Genomic DNA, 11,021 nt, shown 5'->3' with positions numbered 1-11,021 from the left:
ACCCACTAGGATGGTTATTACCAAATCATGGACAATAACAAATGTCGTTCAGGAGGCAGAGAAACCTCATATGCGGCCAGGGGAAAGGGACAATGGTGCAGCTTCTTTGGAGAAGTCTGGTATTTCCTCAAAAGCTTAGAGTTATATGGCTCAGCAATTCCACTCCTACATAAAGAGTCATCCTTCAGTATCCTCGGGGGGTTGGTTTCAGGAACCCCACACCCTGGATACCATAATCCAAGGATGTTCGAGTCCCTTTACAATCAGCCATCTGGATCCATGTAGTGGAAACTACAGATATGGAGGGCCAATTGTACAGCCAAAAGAATGAAAACATATTCTCATAAAAAATTTCACATCAATATTCATAGCAGTATCATTCAGAGTAGCCAAAATTTACTAACAATATCCATCCATCAATGAACGGATAAACAAATTTACCAAGAATAGGCCCACAAACTTTTGGTCATTGAAACTTTGACAAAGGAGGTGAGAACATACAATGGAGTAAAGACAGCCTCTTCAGCAAATGGTGTAGGGAAAACTGAACAGCTGCATCTTAATCATTGAAGTTAGACTACTCCCTCACAGCATACACAAAAATGAATTCAAAATGTGTTAAAGAATTAAACATGTAGACAAGACACTATAAACCTCTTAGAAACAACCATAGGCAAAACATCTGACATACATCTCAGCAATGTTTTCCTAGAGCCGTCTACTCAAGCAATAGAAAAACAACCAAAAATATACAAGAGGGATCTAATTAAACTTACAAACTTTTACACAGCTAAGAAAACAGTAAGCAAAACAAAAAGACAACCAACCTATGGAATGGGAGAAAATATTTGCAATAAATGAAATGGCTAGGGGCTTAAATCCCAGAATATGTAAACAGCTTGTACACTTAATAAGAAAGAATAACAAACAATTCAATTCAAAAATTAGCAGAAGTCCTAAAGAAACATTTCTCCAATGAAGACGCACAAATGGCCAGTAGGCACATGAAAAAATGTTCAATATCATTATCAGAGAAATGCAAATCAAAACTGCTATCAAGTATCACCTCTCACTAGTCAGAATAGCCATCATTCAGAAGTTCACAGACCATAAATACTGGAGAGGCTGCGGAGAATTGGGAACCCTCCTACACTGTGGTGGGAATGCAGTTTGGTGGAGCCATTGTGGAAAAATGTATAGAGGTTCATCAAAAGACAAAACCTTGACCTCCCAGGTGACCCCGCAATCCCACTCCTGGGCATATATCCAGAAGGAACCCTAATTCAAAAAGAGACCTACACCCCAATCTTCACAGCAGCACTATTTACAATAGCAAGACATGGAAACAACCGAAATGTCCACTGACAGATGGCTGGATAAAGAGGTTGTAGCATATTTGTTCAATAGACTACTATTCAGCCATAAAATAATAATAAAATAATGCCATTTGCAGCAACATCAATGGACATGGAGAATGTCATTCTAAGTGAAGTAAGCCAGAAAGAGAAAGGAAAATACCATATGAGATTGCTCACATGTGGAATCTAAAAAAAAAAAAAAAAGAAACAATAAGATAAATTTATCTACAGAACAGAAACAGACACAGAGTCACAGAAACCAAACTATGGTTACCAGAGGGGGGAGGGTGTGGGAAGGAACAAATTGGGAGTTCAAGATTTGCAGATACTGAGTATGTAAAGAATAAACAGCAAGTTTATACTGTATAGCACAGGGGAATATATTTAATATCTTATAGTAACTTATGTTTAAAAAAGTATGAAAATGAATGCAGGTATGTTCCTATTTAACTGAAGTGTTGTGCTGCACACAAGAAACTGACACAACATTATAAACTGACTAGACTTCAATGAAAATATTTTTAAATAGACTAAAACCAAAAAAAATGGAAAAGGATATTATCAAACAAAAAGAATAAAGTACTGATGCAGGCTACAATATGGATGAACCTTGAAACTGTATAATAAAATAAGCCAGACACAAAAGGCCAAATAGTGCCGTTTAAGGTGAACTGTATCTAAGCGTTTACTGTACTACTCCTGTAAATTTTCCGGAGATTTGAAATCTATCAATATCAAAATAAAATGTATTATGCATTAAAAACTTAAAACGCTTCCTCACAGGAGGGCTTTAATTATTAAATGCATAAAGGCATGTAAAGCTCTTGGAACAACAATTTGCACGTCCACACACAGTCACTGCTGTCACTGCCACTCAGAGGGTGGTGCCAGCGCTGATGAGAGCTGCCTCCACTGGCTCCCCTGCAGAAAGGAGTGAAGGCCTGAGCTCTGACAGGCAGGGTGAGCGTGAACCTGAGTCAGACACAGCCACGTCCCAGACTCTGCATTACCCAACTTTCTTACACAAACTGCAACATGTAATGTAAACACGCTAGAGGGATGTATCTTACAACACAGGGAATACAGACAATGTTTTACAGTAACTATAAATGGAGCATCTATTGTACACCTGAAACTAATATCATATTTTAAATCAGCTATAACTTTCTAAAAAATTAATAAATATTTCTAAATTGTTATCACTTTAATATTCAATTCGGTTTTTATGTAACTACTAAACAGCTTAGAATATATAAAAGCATTTATTTGTGCTGTTTGTTTACATATTTATTCACATTCAGACTCTTGCTAAAAGAGAATTTAAACATTTTTTTAAACACAGCTTAACAACCATAACAACAAAAAGGCAAAACGGAGAGTGAAGAGAAAATGGACATTCAATACTTAAATGAAACCAGGGGGAGATAAACTCATAAAAATAGATTACATGAAGTCAGGGCAAGTGTTAAAGGCCGACTAGAAATTCAGCTGTAAGATTCTTGGCAGCTAAAGCAAAAAGATGATGGGGCGGGTGGTAGAGCGTGTGCTTAGCGTGCACGGGGTCCTGGGTTCAAGCCCCAGGGCCTCCACTAACAGATAAATACATCTAATTACCTGCCCCCCAAAAGAGCCCCAAAGAAAAGATAAAGAGAAATTTCTTTCCCAAAAAACTCTGATATTAAATTTGGATTAAATACTTAAATAAAAGATAAAAAGAAAAATAAAAAAGATAAGTGACACTGTGAAGGAAAACCCCAGCTCGGCCAGCAAGCTAAGTCACAAATCTAAGTGTGAGAAGTGTCGGTTTACTGATCTAAGTTTTGCTGAGCTACCTGGTAAACCTGAAGTTTAGTGTCAGTTTACTGGGCTAATAAGCTAACACGTAAATCCAAGGACAACAATTGTCAGTAACGGGATCTGTTCCAAATTGATAAGCTTAAGTGTACTGATTCCTTGCTTTTTGTTGTTTGAGCCTTATTGGCTAATAACCCCATACTTGTAATTAACCCTATAAAACCTCATGTGCACGTCTTGGAGGTGCTCAGAGCTTTGGAAAAGAAGCCCCTCTGAGCGCGCCAGCGTAATAAATCTCAGTACTCCAACCCTCTGAGTTATTCTTGTTTCTTGGCTGGCCTGTTGTTTCCATAACAACACAAGCGATAATGCCCATGAGATAAATCTGGGGAGGCTGCTGTCAGGTCCCCATGTCTCACGTAGGAAAATCTGAAACATCTTTCTCACCACTCAGAGTCATCATAAGCCCACCCCACACCTCCCGCCGTTAAATGCAGGAGCACAGGTAGAGCCCGACCTTTGCTGTCTTTGTGTCATCACAGTGAGACAGGATGGAAGGGGAAGAGCACAGCCATTCAAGGAAGGCCACAGCAATTAACATCAAAATGTGAAAGGATTCAACCCCCAATAGGCCTTGAGGCTCAGGATGAAGAGATTTAACTTCTAGCAGATCTTGAGATTCAGTAAACATCCATTGTAATAGTAACATGGTGAATAACATGCCCCAGGCACATGTCAGTCCCAATGATAGCCACAAAAGGTCAAAGGGTGGGAAATGGCCAACTCCCTGGGAATCCCAGCCCCTTGCCCTAGGGCTGGTCCTTCTACTTATTAGCATATGAAACCACCAAGCCCAAGAAAACAAGCAACACAGCGCCACCTCGCGGTCACCACTCTCTCTCCCTCTTTGGGGAAGGCCCAAAATCTGTGGAGTGTGTACCTACTTCTAATATGAGCATCAAACCCCCACACATCTTAACGTTTCTCTTGCATTTCAATGTATCTCTCTGAATAAATCTACCTTTACTCAACACTGGCTTGCTCTTGAATTCTTTACTGCATGAAGTTAAGGAACAAAATCTGGTGGGGCACATCCCAGGGGCTCAACGAAAGCCTGGGACACACCCCTTCTCATGCCCAACGTTTTTTATTCTTGTATCAACAGGACTGGGCTGTGAAGGGAGGTCTGAGGCCACTGCTAAGGGACAGAAGCAGCCTCCAGGGCTCCAGTTGGTGGGCAGCCTCTCCCCCAGCATGGGTCTTGGGGTCTGCCCAGTTCTCTGTGTTTCTCTGTTGTGCTGACTCCCCAGCCAGACAGCGTACTCCTAGGCCTGTCCCCACAAAACCCTTGTCTCCAAAATACAAGCACATCTTGTCACAATCCTCTTGTTCAACAAGGAAATGTTCAGCCCACTTTTTTTCCTCCCCAATAAAGTACCCAACTGTCCTCGCTCCCATCACACCACTCTTTTCTTAGTGAGAACTCTGCACTCGCCACACCCCATCCTGAACACAGGTGTCTTGCTGGCTGTGACCGAGATGTTTCTTTCTCACACAGCCTGCGTCCTTTCACTTTCCCCTTATTACCTTAAAAAAGCCTTTCCTGAGTCACTCACCCCTCTGATTCTGAACTAACAAACTGCTGAGGTTGCAGTCACTATGTGCATAACTCCCAGGTTTTGGCTATGTTTCCTTCGCAAGATTTTCATTACGGAGCTGCATCAAGAAGTTTAAAGAGGCTATTCTTACATCTGAGTGGAGGAGCCTGCAAAAAATTTAAATGGCTTTGAAGAGAGAGTTAACCAGGGACAGAGATGTCGCGGGTCCTAGTCAAAAGTGTCATGAGGCAAAATGTTCTCCCAAGGCTCAGAGTGGCTTCTGAACACGGAGTCGGCAGGGAGGAGGTGACAGGCAGTGAGTAGGGTGAATGATACAGGTTACGCTCCCCCAGCTGGGGAAGAATAGGTTTTTTCCAGTTTTCCAAACAATTTCTTACTACCTTTTTCTATTATTGTCACATACCATTTCCAACGAATTAAGCATATCAATGTCAGCCATTTGGGCCACTTGGGAGAAGCTACACGATGCCATTCACAGGGCTGGGGCATGACAGCCACACCAGTCTAGATTGAAAGAACAGTTGGGGTATTTGCAAGGTAATCACCGGCATGCAGCAAACTCCCCAGGTTCAATGACCTCCTCTCAAAGTGGGGCCAATAAAACTACCAAGCAAAGTGCGTGATGATTATGGCCCACATCTGTTTACTAGGTAAGTGCCCGTGAAAGCTGCCGCTTAATGGGGAATGAGTACGATCAACGAGGCCCTGTCTACCTGGCCACACGCGCCCTGCCTTCCTGCCTTGGTGCAGCAGCAGAACTTGTTTAGCTGAGATGAACACCCCCAGAGCAGCCCCGACGGGAAAGCTCCCAGCTCTGCACGGAGAGACGTGTTCCTTTCCTTCTCAGAGCTGATCACAATTTGCTGTCGTCTGTTTTTATGTTTATCCCTTTTGTAACTGCCTCTCCTCCAGAGATTTTGCTCAAGCAGCACAGGGCCAGATGTGTCTTGCGGCCTGCCGGATACCCTGGGCAGGGAAACAGCCGACTCCATATCTGGCTCTGGTGCTGAACAGAGAGGGGAGAAGGCCCAGGGGCCCATGCTGAACCGAGGCCACTGAACCCAAAATTATGGTCTGATTTTTGGCAATTTATACAGTCTTTTTACCATGAGATTCCTCATCTGTCCATGAAAATAACTGTCCATGGCACATAGAGTTACAAGGATTAAAGGAAATCACCAAATTCATAACCTAGCCAAGGGGCTACAAGTGCATCCTCAACAGACAAATGCTGCCTTTACGGCTCTGACACATGCTAAGCGGGGCGGCCCCACACAGTGAACGCTGCTACCTGCCAGTGGGTTAAGTGCTTCATGTGTGCTATAATACTCTTTAGATCTTACAACAATCCCAGAATGAAACGAATATTATCATGCCAATTTCACAGATTCACCAACAGGTTAATAGAATTTGAATTCTATTCCAAGGCCCTATGTTGAAGAAATGGCGATTTAAACCGGAATCTGGGCCCAGGCCTTGGCTCCATCTCTCTCCAATCCACCTGACCACTTGCCTATGAATTCCACCTGTCCAATACACAAGTTTCAGCCGGCCAGCTCTTGAATGCAATTTGTGCCGTTTGTCAATGTTGTTTAATTACCATAAAATGTTCTCAGAAACCACTACAGTAAAGAAAGGTGGACTTAAGTATTTCTGCATTGCGTTCTCCTGTAATGTGCAGAAACCCTTCCCTGCACCACCAAATCCAAGTGCATACTTCCTCCATGTTTATGTTTGCACACGGCTTATTAAAGCAGAAGGTACCTGCAGTAATTCCATCTCGGTTGCTTTCCAAGGTTGCAGATTATCCATAATCAGTCTGTGAACGAAAATACTACAATGTGAATGAGAATACTGCAACCATGACAGTAAACAAAGAATACTGAAACCAAGTCATTAAAGGCTGCCGCCACCCCCCAGCGAGGACAGGCCTGCAGCCCAGCTGCTACAGCAACTCACAATGGTGTCGTCTGAGCAGACTCAGAATAAGAAAGGACAGGCTACTGGCCCGAGATAGCTAGGTGCTTGTCTAAAAAATGAATTCAGTGAGTCCAAATATTTGCTTCCTCTCATACATACAAAAGTACTAAATTCTTGAACTTGAGATACCTGGCTTTCTTTAGATAACAAGCAATCTTTTATTGTTCCAACAACCTGGTCTTTGTTGTAAAGCTCCTATATATCCTAGCTCTTCCTCAACCTCTTGGGAGCAGTCCCTCATAGAGTTCTGTGTGGCTGTCCTCTCAGCTCGAGTCCTCCCGCCAAATAAAACATAACTCTTAACTTTTAGACTGCACATGTATTTCAGTCAACAGTTTTGGACACCATGAAGCACCACAGCAGATTTCTCTCCACCTGAACTCTCCGAGTAACCGGAGCCTTGGTACCAGCAGTGGCCCTTTGTGCCCATCCGCCTCCTCGGGGAGTCCAGATGAATTTGGGTGAGTCTCTCCTGGTTCTCGGATCTCACATATTGGTTGATGATCCTAAGTTTTATCTGGCGGTGTATCCAGGTACGTGGCCCTCCAGTTGAAAGAAACTGAGGTGAATTACCCACCCAGTGGAGACATACTGGGTGGGGCCTGGTTGAAAGGTAATAGGAAATACCCACCTTGAGGATATGTCCAAAGTGGGGCTGGTGGAAACATATGAGGAAAATATTCACCCAGTGGAGACATCCCGAGTGAGTCCAAGTTGAAAGACACTGGGTTCAGGACTGAGTGGTTAGGTAAGAGTCTGGTCTAATATTTTCCTCAATTTGGTTACCTCCATTGAATTTTTCAGGATAAAAGTAAAACTCTTATGAGGAAACTTTCAACTCCAAAATTCGGAACATCCTCCTGGCTGGTGACAGCTTTCTCGGGTGACAGAGAGTCTTCCAGGAGTGGTAGAGACAAAGACTTCATGCCACAGAGTTGTCCCTGTGGGAAACCTTACTAGCAAATTTATTTTGAGAACCCGACCTTACAATGGGGAATAGAACTTTCAAAAAAAAAAAAAAGAACAGAAAAAAAAAGAAAAGAAAAAGAAATGACAGATTGCCAGTCTCCAACTATTACCCCAGCCAGGTTTATGTACATACAAAACTTACAACATTAATTGGGAATAAGGAAAAAAAAACTTACTCTGAAAATAACTAACCAGGCCTGATAAAAGCATTTTTTGGAATTCTGAACTTATAAAAACAAAATCCCCTTTAGGGGGAACTTGGATTTCTCTTCCTGTGTCCTTGAAATGTAAATGTTTTATCTTTCTCTGGGTGTTTTAAGTGTGTGTATGTATGTATATGTATGTTTAGTTTATTTTTTAAAGGAAACCTTGGACTCCGCCATACGAAAGTTTCAAGTATTGTGTACATATGGTGGCCACGCAAATAAATTGGGATTCTAAGGAATTCTTTGATTGTACCAATTTTCAGATATTTTGTCATCTTAAACTTTGTTGCATCAGCTTGGACCACAAAGGCTTTTAGCTTTTGGAGAGTAAACCTTTGAATTTCATTTAGGCAACACCCCGACTCTCATGTGGAAGGGCCTCTTCATCTTATTGGTTTAAAATCAATATATATATATTTGTATATATATTTGTATATAATTTGATGGCCATATGATGGATTTTTTAATTTGGAAAAACTTTTTAATTGGTGAAAGTTTAAAGTGATCTCATTATAAACAGCTGTTTTATTGGTATCTATTAAAATCAAGTTTAAATGTAGAAAAATATATCTAATGGTTAACCTAAGAACTTAGTTAAAAAAATAAAACTGGTTTGAAAAGCTACATTTGTGTTTTTCCTTCCCGATAAATGTTTCTAGATATGCTAATAAAAATTTAGGATAATTAATGTTAATTAGGTTGAATAACTGGAAAAATGATTGTAAAAATGTCAAAAAAAAAATAAGTGGCTTATCCCAAAAGGATAAATATTTTTATATGGTTATTTTGAATCAAATAAATAAAATGGACATTTTTGGATTTACAAACAAGGTTTTGATACTACACAACGTAAAGTTAAAAAGAAAGGGCCAAAGAGTTCACCTACCCCCCCCAAGATTAAAGTTCAAACAAGTCAATTTTATTTACCACAGTTTAAAATATATGTATATATAGACTGAAATACTTGATCAATAATTGGGATAACAGACCAATTAATGAAATTAAAAACTGAGAAGTGCCTAAGCTCTTTGGCTGAAACTTGGGCATCCTAGAGACTGTTCTATAAAATTAGATACAATGCACAAAAAAAAAAAAAAAAGGTTTCTTGCACTCCTTCTAGAAATAAGAATTATTGATTAAACTTAATAAATATAAAAATTAAAGGTATAAGATTTAATAAAATTGAGATAAAAGTTTGTGAAATTGGTATATTTAAATGGTCTTTATACAAAACTTTTGCTTATGTTGTGGGATACATATGTTTCAGAGGAAAAACGCTTCCCCTTCTTGGTATTATAAGGCTGGGCACATATCTGTCCCTCTGAAAATATTAATTGAACAAATTAAAATAAACCAATATAGTTACATAAGCCTTCCAATATAATGTAAAACTAAAAACTAATTTGAGTGGCTAATAAAAAAATACAGGTTTACCCTGGGTTTAACTTATAACACAAGGAAAAGAGACCTTACTAAATGCCTTATGCAAGTTTTGGAAGACATAATTAAGTAAACCTTAAAGTTTTAAAACATGGAATTCTTTGTTTACAGCTCTTCTCACTGATACAAAAATGCCAATTAAGGAGATAAAATACGGCCTGGGTGACAGAGCAGTTATCTGGGGACCTGGAAGTCAGTGTCTTTGTCTTGCAGATCAGAAATATAAATACAACAAACAGTGACCTAGAACTGAGCCTAAATAGCTCAACGAAATAAAACTTAAGGCCAAGAAATTTTTGGCATATTAGAACTCAGAACTCTGACGGGTCCTTCAGACTTTGTGAAGAAATTTTAACTGTCTGTTTCATAAATAGTAAGCCTTAGTGATTTGAGCAAGCAAATTCAGCTTACTCCAACTATTATTATACCTATCTTATAAGTAAGTTTTAAAGTGAAGCTATGAGATCTCTAGCTTTTGTCTGATTATAAGCCTGTGTACACATTATAGAAGTGAGATATTTCTACTGCTAAAGAAAAAAAATTCAAAGTCAAAGAGCTCTGCTTAATTGACATAAAAATATAAGAGCTTAAACATTAAGTATTTTTAAAATAAAAACTGAACAAATTGACTTTCAGAGTCATGTGAATTGGAAAATATTCAATATTAAGATAATATTTGATATTGTTTAGTTTAAGTATGTTCTAATTAATATAGACATCTTTAAAGTCATCAATATTATGTATAATACCTTTACTGTACCTAGGTTTAATGAAAGTCAAATAAGATCCTGTTATATCTGTTTCAGATTTGTCAAAAAAAAAATAAAAGTAATGTGCTGTGGTAAAATTTTAAGTAAATTAAATGCAAATGAGCTGAGAGCTTTGGGTAAATATTTAAAATATATTTTTAAAATGTATGCTTAAGATAATCTCTAAATGTTTGGTATCTTTAAATTCTAGTGTTGTGCTAAATTAAGTTAAATTACAAGATTTTATTAAATAGCTATGCCATTTTCAGATAAAATAACATTGAAATACGAATTACTTAACATTTAACTTCCTCTTACAGTGAAACTAAAGGTGTATAGAAATATTAATATATGGTTGGTGCCACACGGAAATAGTCTCTATTAGTAAGGGAATGATCTCAGTATCCTAGGAAAGTAATATAAATATGTAAAGGAAGATATAAGAATGGAATTATATTTTGTTAATGAAAAATAGTGACTTTCTCCTGAACCTAGTTACTTCTGAATGGAAGAAAAATAAGGGACACACTAATATAAGTATAGAAAGCTGTGGAAGGCTTGTGGAAAAGGAACCCCGAGGAAAGAGTTTTGTACATGGTCAGAATTGGCTAAGTTTAGAAACAAATTGGGCAACGTAAATGAATCTTAGAAGTAAGCTGGTACAAGATTAGAATTGTTTTTCTCTCTGTTAAGAGGAAAAAATTTTCTTAAAATGTTAATCCACCTTCAGTAACAGATTGTAAAACTTCTTATACCACTTAGCTGATCTGTTCTGCCTTTACATTTGACGTATTTTCTTGTTAATGAATTAGTACTACTTTACAGTGATCTATATGTTTATCTGACCAAGTGTTCTGAAATCTTTCAAAAAGCTCCCAAATATAAAATTCTAATTAATTAAATAAA

At 38.8% G+C, this 11,021-nt stretch overlaps 1 long non-coding RNA gene across 1 annotated transcript; it reads right to left on the bottom strand.

Moving 5' to 3' along the window:
• Positions 1–4,889: 4,889 nt before the first annotated feature.
• Positions 4,890–7,400, bottom strand: LOC140699609 (uncharacterized). The gene is made up of 3 exons (XR_012077821.1): positions 7,145–7,400; positions 6,536–6,590; positions 4,890–4,917 (listed from the first exon to the last, which is right to left on the bottom strand). It is a non-coding gene; the product is annotated as an uncharacterized lncRNA (long non-coding RNA).
• Positions 7,401–11,021: the final 3,621 nt, after the last annotated feature.

Source organism: Vicugna pacos, chromosome 11 (genome assembly GCF_048564905.1).
Source record: "Vicugna pacos chromosome 11, VicPac4, whole genome shotgun sequence".
Lineage (NCBI taxonomy): Eukaryota > Metazoa > Chordata > Mammalia > Artiodactyla > Camelidae > Vicugna > Vicugna pacos.
Note: the sequence above shows the minus strand (reverse complement) of the source record. Positions and strands in the feature narration are given on the sequence as shown.